The sequence below is a fragment of the Tenrec ecaudatus genome, chromosome 1 (assembly GCF_050624435.1).
Source record: "Tenrec ecaudatus isolate mTenEca1 chromosome 1, mTenEca1.hap1, whole genome shotgun sequence".
NCBI classification, from domain to species: Eukaryota; Metazoa; Chordata; class Mammalia; order Afrosoricida; family Tenrecidae; genus Tenrec; species Tenrec ecaudatus.
In genome coordinates, this window is record NC_134530.1 from 187,950,086 (window position 1) to 187,967,924 (window position 17,839).

The window sequence follows — 17,839 nt, forward strand, 5'->3', positions numbered from 1 at the left end:
ACCAAGAGCATGCTGTTCTTTGTAAGGGGACTCTGGGGGGGGCAGCTAGAGAATGCATGCCAAGTCAGCAGGGTATTGAAAGGCATGGAGGAGGGTAATGCCAGGGATGCCAGGCGACTCAAGACAGCACAGCAGGGTCAAGCAAAGAGCCCAACCAAGGAGGCCCCGGAAATGGCCAGTCCAGCCTCTTATTCTGACTCAGCCACACCCCACAGCCCACTCACCCTTCCTCAGGTCTTTTCCTGGGGTGAGCTGCTACGCTGGGTGGGGGTGGGGTCCTCAAGGTCATGGCTGAGGAGGGCTACAAGCAGGAAATGCTCCTCGTGCCCCTCCTGACGAGGAACAGTGAGCTGGGGGAGGGTGGCCCATGGCATGCTGGGCCCAAGAACGTTCCCCATGATTGCCCATGAAGGCAGATTTCCGTGTTACGGAATCACAAGCGCACCGTGCATTTCCTGCCCGCGTATTCCCAAATATACTGCATCCCTCGGGGATGAAAAGATAGTGGGGTTTTTACAGTGAACTTTTTGCAGCGCCTCCGGTATAGCTTAAAATGTGGTGACCCTCCTGACTTCAGATCCACGGTTACAACCCTGGAGAAAGCAGCCCAACTGGCTGGCTCAAATTCAAAGGGGTTTCAATCCCTTCTCTCTCTCTCTCTCTCTCTCTCTCTCTCTCTCTCTCTCTCTCTCTCTCTCTCTCTCTCTCTCTCTCTCTCTCTCACACACACACACACACACACACACACACACACACACAGCCTACCTGTGTGGCAACACTGCCAACACTGAGCACAAGCTTTAGGAAAATCGAGTGAAATTATTTGCCCAAGGAGCAAACCTTGAGTCCTGAAGTCTGCCTGCCAATTAAGTCTGTCTATTGCTCTTTCTGCCCCTCCTTCACAGGGAGGTGAAATGATCACGCCCCACCCAGCTGCTTTCTCATGAGACAGTGAGTGATTTGTGAACGTTCCCGCATGTCTTCCCAGTGTCTAGTGCGACGTTGGCACGTATGAGATACTCAACACATGCTTGTTGATCGACTAACTGATCTGACTGGTTAAGGTCTTGGGGGCTGGAAAAGAGCCAGTGTTAGGCTTCTGTGACTAAGTGTGGGGGTGGAGATGATTCAGGTGGGGCAGTCTCGCCTTCCACATAGGAGACCTGGGTTCAATTCCTGGCAAATGCACCTCATGCACATCTGTGAGTGGAGGTTTGGGTGTTGTCCTGAGGTTGAAGAAGTTTCAGTAGAACTTCCAGATGAAGATGGATGGGAAGAAAGACCTGGCACTCTCCTCCCAAGGAAAACCCTGTGGACCAGCTGCATCCAATCTGCAACTGATGATGGGATGTGCAGGGCCAGCGAGCATACATTTTGTTGCATTGCGCATGAGGTTGCCAAGAGCTGGGTGCCGCTTCGAGGGCAGCTAACAGCAACAACAACATGCAATTGCTGCCGAGGTAACGTTGCTGCATGCTCTCAACTGAGGCAGGTGCCCACATTCACCCTCAGCACCAAGAGACCTGACATCTGTCCCTGCCTTGCATGGTTCTGCAGGGCCAGGGAACAGCGGGGTAAGCGAGGGTCGGGGTAAGGTCTTGTGTTGGGCGGAGCACAGACGGTCAGGGGTGCAGCCATCAGCAGCTGTTTATGGCGCAGGCCAGCTGGTCAGACATCTGGAGAGGCAGCTGAGCAGGGACGAAGCAGGGGTCAGTGATGGCTAGCGCCTGGGCAGTGGGAGAACAGAGGGCAGAGATTCCAGAAAAGATTCTAATTCCAGAGATCAGCCTGTTTTCCCCAAACTTTTACTGGGAGGGGTGGGAATCACAGGGATGTCTTGCAGCCTCCCTGAGGGTGGGATCTGTATCCCTGGTTTCAAAAAATTCCTCACAGCCCCTAAACATAGTGTCAGGCATTGGGAGGTGTTTGAAGAATGTGTGTGGAAAAATGTAGCCCGAGCCATGTTTGGGCCACTTCTGTATTCTACAGCATGGCTGCCCCGCTGCCTGAGTGGCTTTCACGGCACTTCTTTCTGCAGAGGAGCCAAAGCTAAGAGAGTGAGTCCCAGAACCAAGATGTCATGGGGTGGGGAGACAGGAATGAGAATCCCTTGTTGGGAGACTGCCCCATGGAGCTACTGGTTCTTGCAACTGCCAAACCAAACCAAACCAAACCAACCCAACCCAATCCAACGCAAACCAAACCAAACCAAACCAACCCAAACCAAACCAAACCAAACCAAACCAAACCAAACAACCAAACCCTTTGCCAGTGCATTGATTCTGATTCCTATTGACCCTGAAGGATGGAGCAGAGCTTCCCTAGAGGGTCTTCACAGTTGGAGTCTTTACGGAAGTAGATTATCACGACTTTCCCCCTTGGAGCCTCTGGTGGGCTCCAACTGTCAAACACTGAACCATGGTGCCTTCGGACTCTTTTTGCACTTTTTGGCTGAGGTGAATTGCCGCAGCTACTGGGAAGCCACCTGCTAGGATACCTTGAAGCAACAATGAGACCTTGAAATAAAGTGGAGAAAAGAGCTTTGGAAAGTGGCTGGCCAGCTCATTTGATCTTTTCTCTAGGATGAGAGCTCTGGTGGCGTAGTGGTTACAAGTTGAATTGCAAACGGAAAGGTCTGCAGTTCAAACCCACGAGCTGCTCCAATGGGGAAAGACGAGGCTTGCTATTGCTGTGAAGAGTGATAATCTTTGAAACCCACACGGGCAGGTCCTTATGAATCAGAATCGACTCGATGGCAATGAATGCGTTCTGGGGGTGGTTGCTCAAGGGTACCATGCAGTGCTCTGGTCACGTGGGCTTGGGGAGACTTCCACACAATGCCATTTCCCAGGCCTCTGTGCCTCTCGCCACCTCCTTCCCCTCTCCTCTGTCTCTCACGTGCTCAGAGCCATGTGAGATGTGCAAACAAAACCAAGCTCATTTAGGCTTCATGCCCTTCCCTTGACTGTGGTCCTGGGTCTCTGGGCCACAGTCTGTTCTGAAAGCCTCTGAGTGGCTACATGGCGATTGGCACTGGAGTCCCACAGCAGTGCGAGGAGGGCTGAGGTTCCCTCCATGAAGTGGGCATGCTTAATAAGCAGTAGTTTATGCCCAGCTACTATCTGCCCGATACCGTGCACTGGGGTAGGCTGATGAAAACAAAGGGTGACTGAGTCGGGTGTCAGTGTCAGATCTGATCTAGGGTAACAAAGGTTTATCCTCAAAAAAGACTTAGCTGTCCTCTCCCAGAGTCGAGCTAAGCGCTCTTTGCTAGGTCCCTGCTGTTTGCCTATCATCGCACTGCTTCCACTGTGCTCAGATGACCTCTTCACCCATCGATCCATTAAAGTAGCCCAGAAACTCATGTGGAACGGAATGACTTCTTCATCCCGGGAGATTTTTTTTTGGTAAGACAGTGTTGTGGAATCCGGGGCAGAGGCAGTAGCTCTTGGCACAGAGGCCTCGGCTTCCTCTTTTATACAATAGGGATAACAATAGGGACAACCGTAGTGCCTATTGTGTTGAGCCACCATGCAGGGTAAAGGAGAGGATGTAGGTGGAGCATCCAAGGCAATGCCCAGCACGTATACCAAATGAAACCAAACTAAACCGGCTGCTGAGCCCAGCACATACCGAACTCAGCCCTACAGAGTAGGGCTTTCTTGGCTGCGATGTCTACAGACGCAGACAGCCACGCTTTTCTTCCACAGCGCCGTGAGGTGGGTTTGAACAGCCAACCTTTAAGGTCAGTGGTTGAGTACAAGTCGTTTGCACCAACCCCCGCCCCCTGGCCAGGGAACTCAGCACACACACAGCACTCCTTGTGTTCTTCCTAGTGAGCCACACCAAGGGGCTTTATCGTCTACCCTAAATATTTGCTCTCTCAAGCACCCACATTACTAGACACGGAGAGGCAGGGCTCAGTATCTCTAATTGGACCATCAGATCAAAGACCTTGAAAGCCTGCCACTTCAGATACAATGATCGGCAGCAAAGGCAAATGGTGAGCATCCTGGGAAATACAAGTCCAAGGAGATCATGCAACACTTTCTTGAAAGCTAGTTAGAAAGCAGATGGGAAGGAATGGTATAGTTCCATGCCTAAGCACCTGAGAACAACAAAACACCTTGAGCTTTGGGATGCGTTTTTATGTTTTTGCCCCAATAACATGTGTTGACGGACCACATACCCTGCGGTTTAAGTAGTATTTTTCCTCACCCTCCGCCTCACTCACTTTGAAGGAAGGATATATTTTTAAACCACTGCGATCCTCCTTCTGGAAAAGGCTCCTCAGGGGCATGGGGCCTTCTTCCCCATGCAGCACATGCTCTGTGACCACGCTTCCTCTCCTGGCCCGGCCAAGGGCACGTCAGGGCAGCCTCAGGGGCGTGGTGTCTCTGTCTGGAAATGAGAGGGCCTTTCCATGGGCAGCTTTGGAAATCCGTGTCAGCCACCCACGGGACACTGAGCAAAGCCCAGGACTTTCCTCCGAGGGCGCGAGAGTGTCTGGAGACAAACTTACTCAGAGCTGCAGCGAGTTGGAAACATGCCAGCACCCTCACTCCCCTGCCCAATCAGTGCTTCTTTCTGAACCCTGGAAGGCTGTGGGCGTGTTCCAATCTCCCTCCTGGCAGGCTCTGAGTCCCTCCTGTGGAAAGTAGGAAAGTGCTGAGCAGCTCCTGGTGGGGTGATGGGGTGTGCAAATGGGCCCCCTTTGCCTGAGTAGGTTTGGTTCTGGGATGGTGTGGGGCATCCACGTAAGAGCCGGGAGGTTTCATCTAGGCCACTGCTGTGCTGGGCTGTGTGGAGCTGGCAGCCGCTACTGGGCAGATGGTGGGGCTCGGGCAGGAGGGATGTCTCAGGTCAGGTGTGGTGGTGGCCCAGAGGGAGGGTGGAAGCCAGCAGTCAGTTCCCAGGAAGGAGCTGGACGGAAGGCTTAAATCTCTGCGGGGCCAGGCCTCAGAGGGGGAGGGTCCTCTCAAGGGTTAGCCGCTTCTCCTTCGGACACTGACAACAACCGAACGGGCTGCCCAGGTGAGGCACTTTGGGCTTGTCGTCTTTGTAGGCCTCAAATTTTTAGCACGCTCGTGCAACAGATAGACGGTTATTGAGAGCTCAGCATCCACGCTGGTGCCCCAGGGTGCTGCCAACAGTTGAGTGCTCAGTGGCTAACCCAAAGTGTGGTGGTTTGAATCCATCAAGGGGCTCGGTGGAAGAAAGGTCTGGCCATCGACACTCTACATGCCGCAGTCCTGAAACGCTAGGATGCTGGGCATTGTCCTTCATGTCCTCATGGGGGTGACTTGATGGTGACTGCGTTTTGCTTTCCTCTCTCTATTTGCAGGCACACTGCTATTCGCCGGTGGGAAGAAAGGCGCAGGGATGGGGTGGGGAGGGGTCACTTGTTTCGACTCCAAGGCAGGGGAGTAGGATCGGGGTATGGCTCAGAAGATTACTTTGACCCCCATGTTAGTTCCCATGTGGTTTCAGGCCAGGGTCTGAGGGGCTGCCTGGAGTGTCTGATGGCCCCAGGCAGAGGGGCACGCTGGCCCCCTGGGGGAGCAGCAGAACCGGAGTGGACACCACGAGCAGAAGGACGCAGACCCCGTCCTCACTAGGCTCGGGGCGGGACTCTGTAGGTGCTGGACTCCCACTGCAGGGTTCTCTTCTTGTATGCACGGTGCCGCTGGCGTATGCCTTTTAGGTTGGGGCACAGCATGCCCATCATGTGCCATTCTCCTTCCACGTGCTGAAGCAGGCGGCCCGGTATCATTCCCACTGCTGCTCCTCGCTCCCACACCCCCAGCCTCTCTAGCCCCTTGTCAACCTACAGGTCCCTCCAGCTCTTTCTCCAACAAGACAAGGTGAAGGCCAAGAGCACAGACGGCAGGTCGCTATCTTTGTAACCACCATTCCCATGGTTTCCTCTCTTGCCAATTTCTTTTTATGACTTGCCTGGAAAACATAAAGAAACTACTGATGAACTGATAGACTTTCCTTCAACCTATCTTGTTTGAAATGAATGCTTTTTTTTCAGAGGAGAATGAAAGTTAACCCAGTACCTCCCTGACAGAAGGGAGTCTGAGACAGGAATGAGTGCGAGCCCGCAGTGGCCTGTAAACACAATGTTCTCTTCTCCTTTGACCGAGAAATACAGCTATGGCTTCCTTCCATTTCTTAGCAACCAGCTCTATACTGCAACCGGCTTGCGATCGTGGGAGCCAGTCTCTTCCCCGGGGCATGGCTTGGTTTGGACACTGCCACGATCCCTTGGGAGCTGCCCCTGAGAAAGGAATCCTGTGTTTGTGTGAAGTTCATCTTGGGACTGAACTGCCTTCCTCAGCCTCCACTACATGTCCACGTACGTCTTCCGTTGATGCTGTTAGATAGCTCCGTCTGATGTGTGGCAAAGCCAGAAACCTGAGCTGGGCCGTGTCCCTGGGGAGAGCCCTTCACAGAACTGGCTGTAAGACCTCCTTGTATTGCTGGGGGAGGAAAGAAGTCTGTCTTGCCACTGTCTTTCTCTCTCTTATGCCACCTGTGTCAGGTCTGATGAGCGTTTATTCTTCACCCGGGACCCTTCTCGCCAGAGGGGAAGTGCCGGGTCAACGTTCCACATCTGATCCTGACTTGTCTCTGGGTCTCCAACACACATCCTCAGTGCTGAGGGGAAACCGCGTACATGGTAAGTATGATGAAACAAAGACGGGGCTTGTGTTGATATTGGCACCAGGTGTCATTGCCCTTCTTCGGGGCACCTTGGGAATTCTTAATAGCAGTTTAAGGTTGGGGGAGGGGGTCAGAGAGGGAAACAGTGGGGGACGGTGTGGAGATCACCTTAAGGACTGAGATCCCTCCACATCTAGCTATCTGTTCCTGGTTTGTCCCAGCGGCCACTCCGGAGAAATTCGGACTTGAAGGGCCAGCGCAATGCCAGCATTGGAGGGCCTGTGGGTGCCCTTGTGTGTGAGGGACCAGAGGCCCCGGTGACAGAGACATAAAGAGTACCTGCTTCTCCCAGATGGCATGGACAGGTGGAGCTCTGTTCTGGCCCTCCAGGAACGAGCTCTGTGCCAAGGGAGCACCTCACCGAGGCTCCACTCAGCTCGTGAGCTGTGCCCTCAAGTAGCTTCCTTTTGAAGCCTCTCGTCCGTGGTCACTTCCTGTTTTCTTCATCCGCAAAGAGCCCTCTTACAGGTCTGTTTGCTTGCAAGTTTGGACATTAGCCGACCAGTCAAGAGTCGCTGGGTGGCCAGGTCTTCCAGGGCCAGACAGGAGAGAAGCGCAGCTGCATCCAAGTCATCCGGTGAGGCTCCGGGGAGAGTCTCTGCTGTGATTTAATCAGCGCCTGGCTGAGAGTTTTTGAAAAGCAGCCTTCAGAGTGGCGCTCAGCCTACGGAGCAGAAAATACCCGGGCTTCCGCAGCCCTGTGCACGGCACACCCAGCACAGACATGGGCAGAAGGTGCAGTTCTTTGGGCTCTGACCACTTTGGCTAAAAGTCTGAAAAAGGCAGAAGCCTGAATTGGCACATGCCATTGATATGGCGGAAGGGGTTTTATAATTACTACTTTAATGAGGTATAATTAGAAAGCTTCAAGTCTGGGCCTAGGATGCTGCCCCAGGGCTTACACAGTCCATCTGAGTTTGTTACCTCTGAGAGGCAAGATTAGTAATTGCCTCCCTCACATTTTATGTTGTTGTGTGGTGTCGTTGAGTTGGTTCTGATTCATGGCGACCCCATGTCCAACGGAACGAGACACTGCCCGGGTCCACTCTCACCGTGATGGTTAGCTTTGAGCCCATGCTGCAGCCACTGTGTCCATCCATCGCGCCGAGGATCTTCTTCTTTGGGGCCGCCCCAAGATGAGATCCTCGCCAGCTTCAACCCTTTCTGCATTTATCATGACATCACTTATTGGCCCCCTTGTGAGCCTTACAATTTACCTGGCACATTTGAAAACACTTTCTTTTTCTTTCAGATTCTAACCATCACCCTTGTGAGGGCCAATTAGCCCCATTTTAAAATATAAGGGAATCGAAGCTTCTAAGAGAGACTGCATCACCTTTTCGAGGTCAGCAACTAAGTAGTCAAGCCAAGAATTGAACCCATCTCTGGTTAGCCCCAGGTTCAAGGTCATTTTCTGTCTTTATTCCCCACCAGAGTCACAGCAGATCCAGATGTGCGCATTGGTAGTCATCCCTCCAGCACCGCTTTGTAAAGAGTCTGGAGTTCGTTTGAACACGCCTCCCCCACCGAGGTGCAGCCCCTGGAGATGGGAGACGCGCATTTGGAGAGGAAGAGGCAGGTCTCGCAGTGTACGGCACCGTTCACTTTTCACCCGGGGAAGCGATTCTCCCTTGAAAGCTTTCCTTCCCCCACTTAGTTACGAGCATCTGGACTACTTGTGTGCATTACCTTGCCGACCACCCTGGGAGGGCCTTTTGCAGTTTGGGGAGAATAATCTAGGGTCCTATAGAATTACTTAAGGAGAAGTCACCAAACAATACGAGCAGAGCATCTGTGGAACGCTAGTGGCAAATCCAGGACTGACCGCCATGCATATAGTCTCACTGATCGTGCGAAACAGACAAGGTCTCTGAACCGCTGACAATATTGAGTTTGTGTCCAACACACGGATGGCTAACTTGGAGTAGCCTCCACCTCTCTTTGAACTCCAGACGTGTACACTCAACTGTCTACCATATCTCTCCGGCTGGACATCTCCCAGGCCTGTCTGAAGGCGTAACCACCTGTTCCACAATCTGCGACAGCAGCCCACTCCTGTTCCCACCACTGCCATCACAGTGCTCCCTCCACCCCTTCCACCTGCCTGCCACAACTGCCATCCACAGCCCCAGCTCAGCTCTTCACAACCAGCCGAGTTCTACTCGTCCCTCCCTTCCTACAGCCATTTACGCACCAGACACTTTGGATTCTACTTCCTACCTGCTACTGAAATCGATCCCTTGCCTCAGTTCTCAGTGCCGCTGTCTTAGTTTGGTTCCTCGTCATGTTTCCCAGCTCTCCAAGCTGGACTTTAAGTGGCCATTAATTCTCTCTCCAGACACCAACTCATATGCAAACAGCAGCCAACAACCCCCATAGGAAATCTGTTCACTTGAACATTTTGATGTTGGCCTAGGGTCCCGGCCTCACTGGGTTGGAACAGACACACCCAAGCTGGCTTCCCACGTTTAGAGGCGAGAGCCCACTGGTCTTCAGAGCAACAATAGAGTAGCATAACTCCCATTGTGCCCCTCACCTGCCATTGGCTTTGCACATGCTGCTTCCTCCATCCGAAAGACCCTTTCCCTGGGAACTCTGAATCATTTTCAAGACCCAGCTCACTCATCCCTTCTGCAGCGAGGACTTCCCAGGTAATTTCAGAGGGAGTTTATCCCTCGCCCCTGACTGCCTGCTTCAGTGCCGCAGTGTTACTATTGGGACGGTTGGGTATCATTCTAGACTCTAGTGGGTTGTTTTGGGGTCTGTCTTGGTCTCATTGACCAAGAGCTGTCTCGTTGTTTTTGGACTCTTTCTGGCACACGGTGTGGAGAATGAACGTCGAATGGACAGACGGATGGATGTGTCTCCCTCTTTGCTGAAATGAGTAGCTTAGCTTTGTTAGGTGTTCATTAGTTCGTTTTTTGGGGAGTGGGGTTAACCTGAGGGAAGAGGGCAGAAGGCATCATTCTATCCATTCCACAGGCTAAATATTGGCAGAATAGGGACCGGGAGAAACATTTGTTTGGCTCACTGTCCTTCAACTGTATGTGGAATGGAGGTGGGGAGTTTCGGCCCACCTGGACAGGAGGGCTCCGAATGATTTGCACCCAGGGCCACCCCCGGCCCAGAACCAAGGAAAGGAAGGCAGGGCAGAGTAGGTGACTGTTGGGATCCAGTCCGCTTACAAACAGGCAAGACTCCTGCTGGATTCTTTAGGTGGAACTTGCCAACCATTTGTAAAAGAATCGTGAGGAAGATGCAGCCAGGCCACCTTTAAGTCCTGGTTGTTTTAACTCAAGGCTCTCCCATCACCCCACGGGGCTTCAGAATTCGGGTGGTTTACAGCTAGCTTCAGGTTCCTGTGGGCTTGAGCTGAGTAAATGGAACACAGCCATTTGGGAGGAGAGAGGAGGTGCTTCTGAGATGCTCAGCTGCACCTTCCCCTCCCTTCCTGGTTCAACCACGCGGTGGGGCCTCCCTGCTAGGTAGCGCTGCACGCTGCCTGCCGCCAGCTTTTCAGTGAAATTGGGGCAAGTGCAGGCGCCGGCTTTAGTTTCCCTTTCCGAAAGGCGGGTGTTGTGTGTTCCCACCAGCAAACGTCTATAGTTTACTTAACTCTAATGATTACATAACGCATTTCTGGGACGCTCTTCAAAATGCTAGGGAAACTGGTCCTGTTGGGTCTCCCTTTCTACCTCTGGGGAGGGCCACGGGTCTGGGAGCGGGCGGTGGAAAGATTTAAAGGCCTCAGGAAGCAGGCTGTGCCCCAGCGCGTCCCAAACAGTGGATCGGTCCCCACGCCGCCCTGCCTCCAGGTCACACTTTTTTTGCTTTGTCCAGCTCCTTCACCCTCGCCGTTGAAAATTTGGCTTTAGAAAGGTCTAAAGACCCAGGAGACGCTTGGAGGGGCCCGGGCCGTGGCTGATTCAGTAGCCAACAGACTGTCCCGTCCAATCACAGCTCCGCTGCCCACCCGGGCAACCCCCGTGGGCTCTGCCCAGATTGGGGAGCAGAGCCCCACGAGAGGAGGGAGACGAATGTGAGCTGAAGTTGCAAGGATCAGTGGGAGATCTAGAGAGAAGAAACTTTAAAGCGCACATAGCCAGGGGCTGGGCTCACCTCTCTGAAGTGGAGACCGCAGAGACTTCTAAAAGGAGGGAGGGAGGTTTTCAATGTATTTAGATAGCAACCCCCCATAAAACTCTTGAAACTCACCTTTCGGTTCCGGAGGGTTTCCTCCAGGCGCGGCTGCGGGGACCTGCTGGGCGCTGCCCCTTGGGATAGCAGCCCGCCTTTGGGGGCGAGGTACAGGATTCCCTCCCTCGAGGCTGCTCCTCCCACCGGGAGCCGGGCCGGGGAGGGGCGGGGGGCGGCCAGGCCGTGGGTGTCGCCGGCTCCGCGCCGCCCGTACCTGCCGCGCCCGCCCAGCGAGCGCCCGCGGCGTTCCGGGCCCTGCTGCGGCCGACGCCCCGCGCTTTGAGGTTTCACTGCCACTCCGTCCTAACCCCTGATGTCACAGACACAACTTCCTGGATCAGACTCTCCGGCCCAAACAAACCGCTGTGCCCTTGGACTTCTTGGGCGCCCACGCCCCAGGCCCGCCCTCTCTGCACGTCTTGCCGCCAGGTCCACCCCCAGCCCACCCTGGCCCGTGCGTGTGGGAGCTCCTCGGTCCCGGAACGCGCCTGCTTCCCCTCGCAGCGGCTCTCCTCACTGAGGAGCGCCCCCAGATTCTTTCACAGAGAGCTCCTAGGGGTGTTGGCCACCTCCTCCAGCCCAAGGGAGTTTTGCCCAGTGGTGACTCGGAGAGGGCGATGATGGAGCGGGCTCAAAGTTCTAAAAGTCTTGTCTCAAACCAAGACCAAACTCACTGCCACCGTCTCGGTGCGGACTCATAGCGACCCTAGAGGGCAAAGTAGAATTGTCTCTGTGAGTTTCTGAGAAAGCAATATATATATATATATATATATATATATATATATATATATATATATATATATATATATATATATATATATATATATATATATTTACCATCTGTAGTTCCACTAGATCCAGCATAATTGTACAGTTGCCGACACCACCATTTTCAATACATTTTCATTCTTCTTAGAGAACTTTTTAAGGGAATAGAAAGCCCAGTCTTTCTCCCACTGGTGGTTTCAAGCTCGGGATGTTGTCAGTTAATAGCCCAACATGTAACTTATTAGGCCCACTAAGCCACTAAGAATCCTTAAAAGTCTTGTCTAGACAAAGGACAAAACATGGCTCTGTCCAGTGCAGGCAACACAGAGGGTGCTGAGGTGAACCATGCACCAACCTGAGCTGCCAGAAGTTGAGATTGTGGAGCAAACGGACTTCAAGAATTTCCCAGCTTGCCAGGGTGTGGCACCCCATCAGACTAGACAGGAGGGAAAACACTTCTAAAGGTCAACAAACAGACCTGGAACTATTTATAGACTTTTTTTGGTTGTTTTGTTTGATTTCTTTTGTTCTGGCTTGTTTTTGTGCTTGTTATTGTCTCTGCATGTCTGTCTAGATAAAATAGGCAGAATAAACAATCTGGAGACGAAAACAACAGGACTGACTGCTCTGGGGGGATGCAGGCGAGGGGGAGGTAGGGGAAGAAAGGAAGTGGGTGTTAACAAACCCAGGGACTAGGGAACAACAAGTGATCTAAAATTGAGGATGAGGAGGCATAGAATGTCTGGTGGAGTTAGATCAAATGCATTGTAGCTGAGAGGAAGTACAGAGAGCCTAATGAAGGTTGAACATGATAGTGGAACAAGAGGAAAGTAAAAGGAAGTAGAAGAAAGAACTAGGAGATAAAGGACATTTACAGAGGTCTAAATATAGGCTTGTACATATGTAAATATATTTATATATATAAGGATAGGGAAATAGATCTATGTGTGTATATTTATGTTAAGTATTAAGGTTGCAGACAGATATTGGGCCATTACTCAAGTACTCCTTAAATGCAAGAACACTTTTTTCTATTAACCTAGCATCCCGTGATGTTCCTCTTCCCAACATTATCACTGAAGACAAAATGGGTGCATAAGAAGATGTGGTGAAGAAAGGTGACGGTGCCTGGCTTTCAAAAGATATAGCATCTGGTGTCTTAAAGGCTTGAAGATAAACAAGTGGCCATGTAGCTTAGAAGCAACAAAGCCCACATGGAAGAAGCACACCAGCCTGTGCAATCAGGAGGTGTCAATAGGATGAGGTATCAGACATCAAAGACACAGAACAAAAAAAATCATATCAATGTGAATGAGGGGGAGTGTGGAATGGAGACCCAAAGCCCATCTGTAGACAATTGGACATCCCCTTACAGAAGGGCCGCAAGGAAGAGAAGAGCCAGTCAGGGCGCAGTATAACACCGATGAGACATACAACTTTCCTCTAGTTCTTTAATGCTTCTTCCCCGCCCACTATCATGACCCCAAGTCTACTATACAAGTCTGGCTAGACCAGAGGATGTACAGCGGTACAGGTAAGAGCTGGAAGCACAGGAATCCAAGACAGATACACAACCCCTCAGGACCAATAATGAGAGTAGCAATACCAGAATGGGAAGGAGATGGTGGGGGAGAAAAATGGGGAGCCAATCACAATGATCTACATATAACCCCCTCCCAGGAGGATGGACAACAGAAAAGTGGGTGAAGGGAGACATCGGTGAGTATAAGACATGAAAAAATAATAATTCATAAATTATCAAGGCTTCCCAAGGGAGGGAAGGTGGGGGAGGGAGGGAAATAAATGAGCTGATAGAAGGACTCAAGTAGAAAGAAAATGTTTTGAAAATGATGATGACAACATATGTACAAATGTGCTTGACAATGGATGGATGGATTGAGATAAGAGTTGTACAAGCCCCCAATAAAATGATTTAAAAGAAACCAAAACCAATTTCTCAGCTCAGCTGCTTTGCTGTTCATCCATTAAAAAAAATTCTAATCTCCTGAGCCCAATTCCAAGCACCTGGAACACTGGACAATAAAAAGGGCTATGCTTTTTCAAAAATTTATATTAAATCTGTTGGATCCAGGACTCCAGACCAAAGCTTCTGAGACTCCAGAGACTAAACAGAAGGACCTTGTTTACTGTTTTAGTGTTACTTGGGTGGGGCATGGGGGAGATGCCAGCACCTGGCTGTGGGTCGAAGGGTCCTTTGGAGTCATCACAGGAGATCCTTCCATGCCAACTGTCAAAGTAGTCAATTCAGCCTAATTTGGCATTTGCTCTTCACAGAGGACTCCTGGGAGCTTGTGTCCTTTGACCTCTGTGGGTGGGCACTAAAACGACTCGTGTAGCCAACTATTACAACATAGAAACAAGAGACCCTTTGTTTGTTGTGCAGGAGAAACCAAATGATTCGAGTTGAAAAACCAAAAAGAAACCCAATACCCCAGGTAGAAAGGTCAAGAAGAGTTAGGGAAAGAGGAAATAAAAAGAGTCTCTGTAATGGAGAACCCCGTAGGAGTAGTGGTCACATGTTGGGCTGGTATCCTTAAGGTCAGAGGTTCTAAACCACCAGACTTCTGCATGAGAAAACGGGTTTTCGACAGTCTCAGAACTTCTACCCTGTCCTAGTCTCAGCACCTTCTACCCTGTCCTAGAGGGTCACGATGAGTTGGCATCAACTTGTCGGCAGTGAGGATTTCCCCCCTCTCAAATGGCGGACCACCAGGAGAGATGATGGGCTTCCCAGAAGCCCACGTGGCATTAACTCAGTCTGAATTTGACCAGGAAGACAAGGGTCCTAGAAGCAGGCGAGTTGACAAGGGATCAAGAAAGTCCAGCGCGGATGGGAGAAGATTGGGCTTAAAAAAGTTGCAAGTGTCTTAGAGAATGGAGGGCCTGCGCACAGGCTCCAGCAGCCACCCCCATTCTCCGACTAAGGGACTGTCTCAGTAGTTACGTTTACCAAATTAAAAAAAGCTCAATCTGTGAAGAAAACTGGAGCCTGTCAATGTCTACCCATGTTCAGATGATTCGACCCAAATTCCTGGACCTTGAAGCCAGAGGACAGAGGCTCGCATTGTCCTGGGGTGCCAGTCAGGAGAGCTAGTTCTAAGGCCTTGAATGCTGACCTGAGGATTTGAGGGTACAGGTCTCCTTCCATGCTGAGGAAGTACGCAGATGCTGTGCCAAGAGGTTGACATACAATATCTATTTCATAGCATATTTACAAGATGTAGTGGCATTCTTTTTTTGTGTGCAAATGAAGAAACAGTTGAGAGAAGTTAAATAACTTCCTCAAGGTCACACAGCGAATAAAGACTTAAACCCAGATTCCATCCCTAGTGCTTCTGAGCTCCCAATCCATCCTTTCGCAACTGTCTCACCCAGCACAGGAGGAAATTGACTTTTGTGAAGGAATGTCACACTTGAGCAGGGCTAATGCACGGCCTGGAACAAGGCTGCCCAGGGGGAAGGTTACAGATATTACTGTCCTGGAAAGCTCAAGCAACGTTACAGGTTGGCTCTGACTGAGCTGTCAATTATTTCTTGATGTTTTAGGTGTGGTTGAGTCAGCTCTGACACATAGCGACCTGTACATACAACAGCATGGCACTGACTCCTCCTGCTTTAAGCTAGCCATTGCTGCGGTGCCTGAGCCCATAGCTGCATCCGTCTGCATCGTTCCTCTTTCACTGCCCCTTTGCCATCCATGAGGGCCTTCTCCAGGATGAGTCTCTCCTGAGAACCTGCCCAAAGTATGTGAGATTAGGCCCGTTTCCCCATCCTTGCTTCTAAAGAGCATTCTGGCTGTGCTTCTTCCAAGACAGATGTGTTGGTTCTTTTGTCAGTTCATGATAATTTCAATATTCTTCAATAACCTTCACCATAATTCAAATGTGTCTATTCTTCTTCAGTCTTCCTTATTTAATGTCCTACTTTCTCATGCTTATGAGTCCATTGAAAATACCATGGTTTGGGTCAGGCCCCCATTAGTCTTCAACATCCTTGCTTTTCAATACTCTTGTGTAGCAGATTCAGCCAATATGCAATACTTCATTTGATCTCTTGACTGCTGCTTCCATGAATATTGGTTGTGGATTCAAGCAAGATGAAATCCTTGAGAATTTCAATCTTTTCTCCATTTATCATGATGTTACCTAATGTCCAGTTGTGAGGATTTCAGTTTCTTTACATCCTGCAGGCTGCAATCCTTGCTCTTCATCAGCAAGTGCTTCAAGTCTTTACTTTCAGCAAACAAGGCTGTGTATTTGTCGTATTAGAATAAGCCTTGTTAATAAGTCTTCCTCCAATTCTAATGTGGCTTTCTTCTTCATATAGTCCAATTATTTAGCCTTGTGTTTTTACCAGGCAGCAGGAAGAAAATAAATCAGAGAAACTAAGGGGATCAATTGAGCTCTGGGCTTCGTGGACCTGGCTGTTAGATGCTAAAAAGAAAATCTAAGGCTCTTGGATGAGGTGGAACATCTTAATGTCTCAGTAAGTGAAGAAAAGTCAACAGGCACTGTGACCAAAAAATCGGTCACTTATACCTAGGCAAGGTACTGGATTTGCTCCTAGGGGATCTCCGTGACTGCTGATGTCTGCTGAAGGGCGAATGCTGCAGGAGAACTCAGTTATGGAAGAAAAAAAAAGGAGTGGGAGTCTGGCAGAGAAGTGAGAGAGGATGTTCTCATTCTGGGTGAACGACGGTTCCCTTATGAAAAAGCAGATTAGATCACCCACCTACCACCTCATTCTCCTGGCAGTGAAAACCCAACTCTGATGACCTCATGAACACCCCTAGGTGACCTCTGTGCAGGAACATTTCATTCAATTATCATTATTTTTCATGTTTTCAGTAAGCTCCTTGAAGGCAGTCCAGAGGTTCGTAAACTCTAAGTGGAATGAAACAGAGCATGAATATCTAACACACACACATTAGAAGAAGTTAAATACATATGCAGAACTAAGACTGGAACTTTAAACCCCGTTTTAAGCGACCACCCTCCCCATTGGCTATAGAACCTGCTAAAGTGGGTCTTCCTATCAGTAGTTTGGGGGATTAAAAAGTGTTGTTTCCTTTGCAGAATGTTCTATAAATCAATGCGGTATTAAGTCTCATAGCATCTTAACCTCCTTGGAAGGGGAGGGTTGGCAATATTTGCTTTTCTTTCCTGGTTATGCCCTGCTTCAGATAAATTGTTGTCATTAGGCGCATCCAATTGGTCCCCACTCATAGTGACCGTATGTACAACAGAAAACTGTCCTTCCTGATCTGCTTCATCCTGGCCACTGTTGCTTTGTTTGGGCCCATTGTTGTGGCCACTGTTGGAATCGATCCATCTTTTTAAGGGTTGTCCTCTTTTCCACCGACTCTCTACTTTGCCAGGCATGATGTCTTTTTCCAGGGACTGGCCTCTCCTGATAACATGTCCAAAGTATGTCTCACCACCATTCCACCTAAGTTGCTTTGTGGCTGTTATTTCTTCCCAGATGGATTTGTTTGTTTAGACAAGTGCCCTTGTAGTACTGAGCAGCACCAAGCCACTTTGTTCTACTGGAGACCATGTGCTGTGCCTTCGCCAGCCCCGTGAGTCCAGAAGTCATGTCTAGTATGCACCTGGGGCATACTTGTTAGGTTTGGAAAGCATGAAATTGGAAGCGTGACCTCTCCTGAAATGGTCCCGTGCTCTTGCCGCAATACCACGGCAGGGCCTAGGAGGATCACACAGGGCGAGCCAACGGCCCTGCATAGCAACTTGAATGAATGGGGAACTGCCCATCACGGGGCAGCTGACAGGCAGAGTTTGAGAGGAGGCTATGATTTGCCTGGAACTGGTGTGGGGACGATGAGCACAGACTTGTTCACTGGGTCCCGGACCACGAGTGAGGCATGCCTGGGACAAGTCAGAGGAAATACGACTTCCATAGCAGTAGTGAATTTACAGAATGGATTTTCTCCCAGAGGTGGCACAAGCTGGCAGCATAAATGGATTCCAGAAGGATTTGGACAGATGTGTGCATGGCAGAGCTGTGAAGGAGAATGGCAGGCACGTCGAGACCGAATTGGATGGGGTTGGAAGTCCAGGGTGGCCCAACAGGCCACTGTCCCGTGGACTGTGAATGGTTTTAGCTG

The 17,839-nt window shown here is 50.5% G+C and overlaps 1 protein-coding gene across 1 annotated transcript in view; it reads right to left on the reverse strand.

The window, feature by feature from the left end:
* KIAA0040 (KIAA0040 ortholog) overlaps window positions 1-11,341 on the reverse strand; it is a 41,258-nt gene extending 29,917 nt beyond the window's left edge. Inside the window, exon 1 of the mRNA XM_075527794.1 lies at window positions 10,945-11,341. The gene's annotated coding sequence lies outside the window, so the exon portion shown is untranslated. The remainder of the gene's footprint in view (window positions 1-10,944) is intronic.
* Between the last annotated feature and the right edge of the window lie 6,498 nt (window positions 11,342-17,839).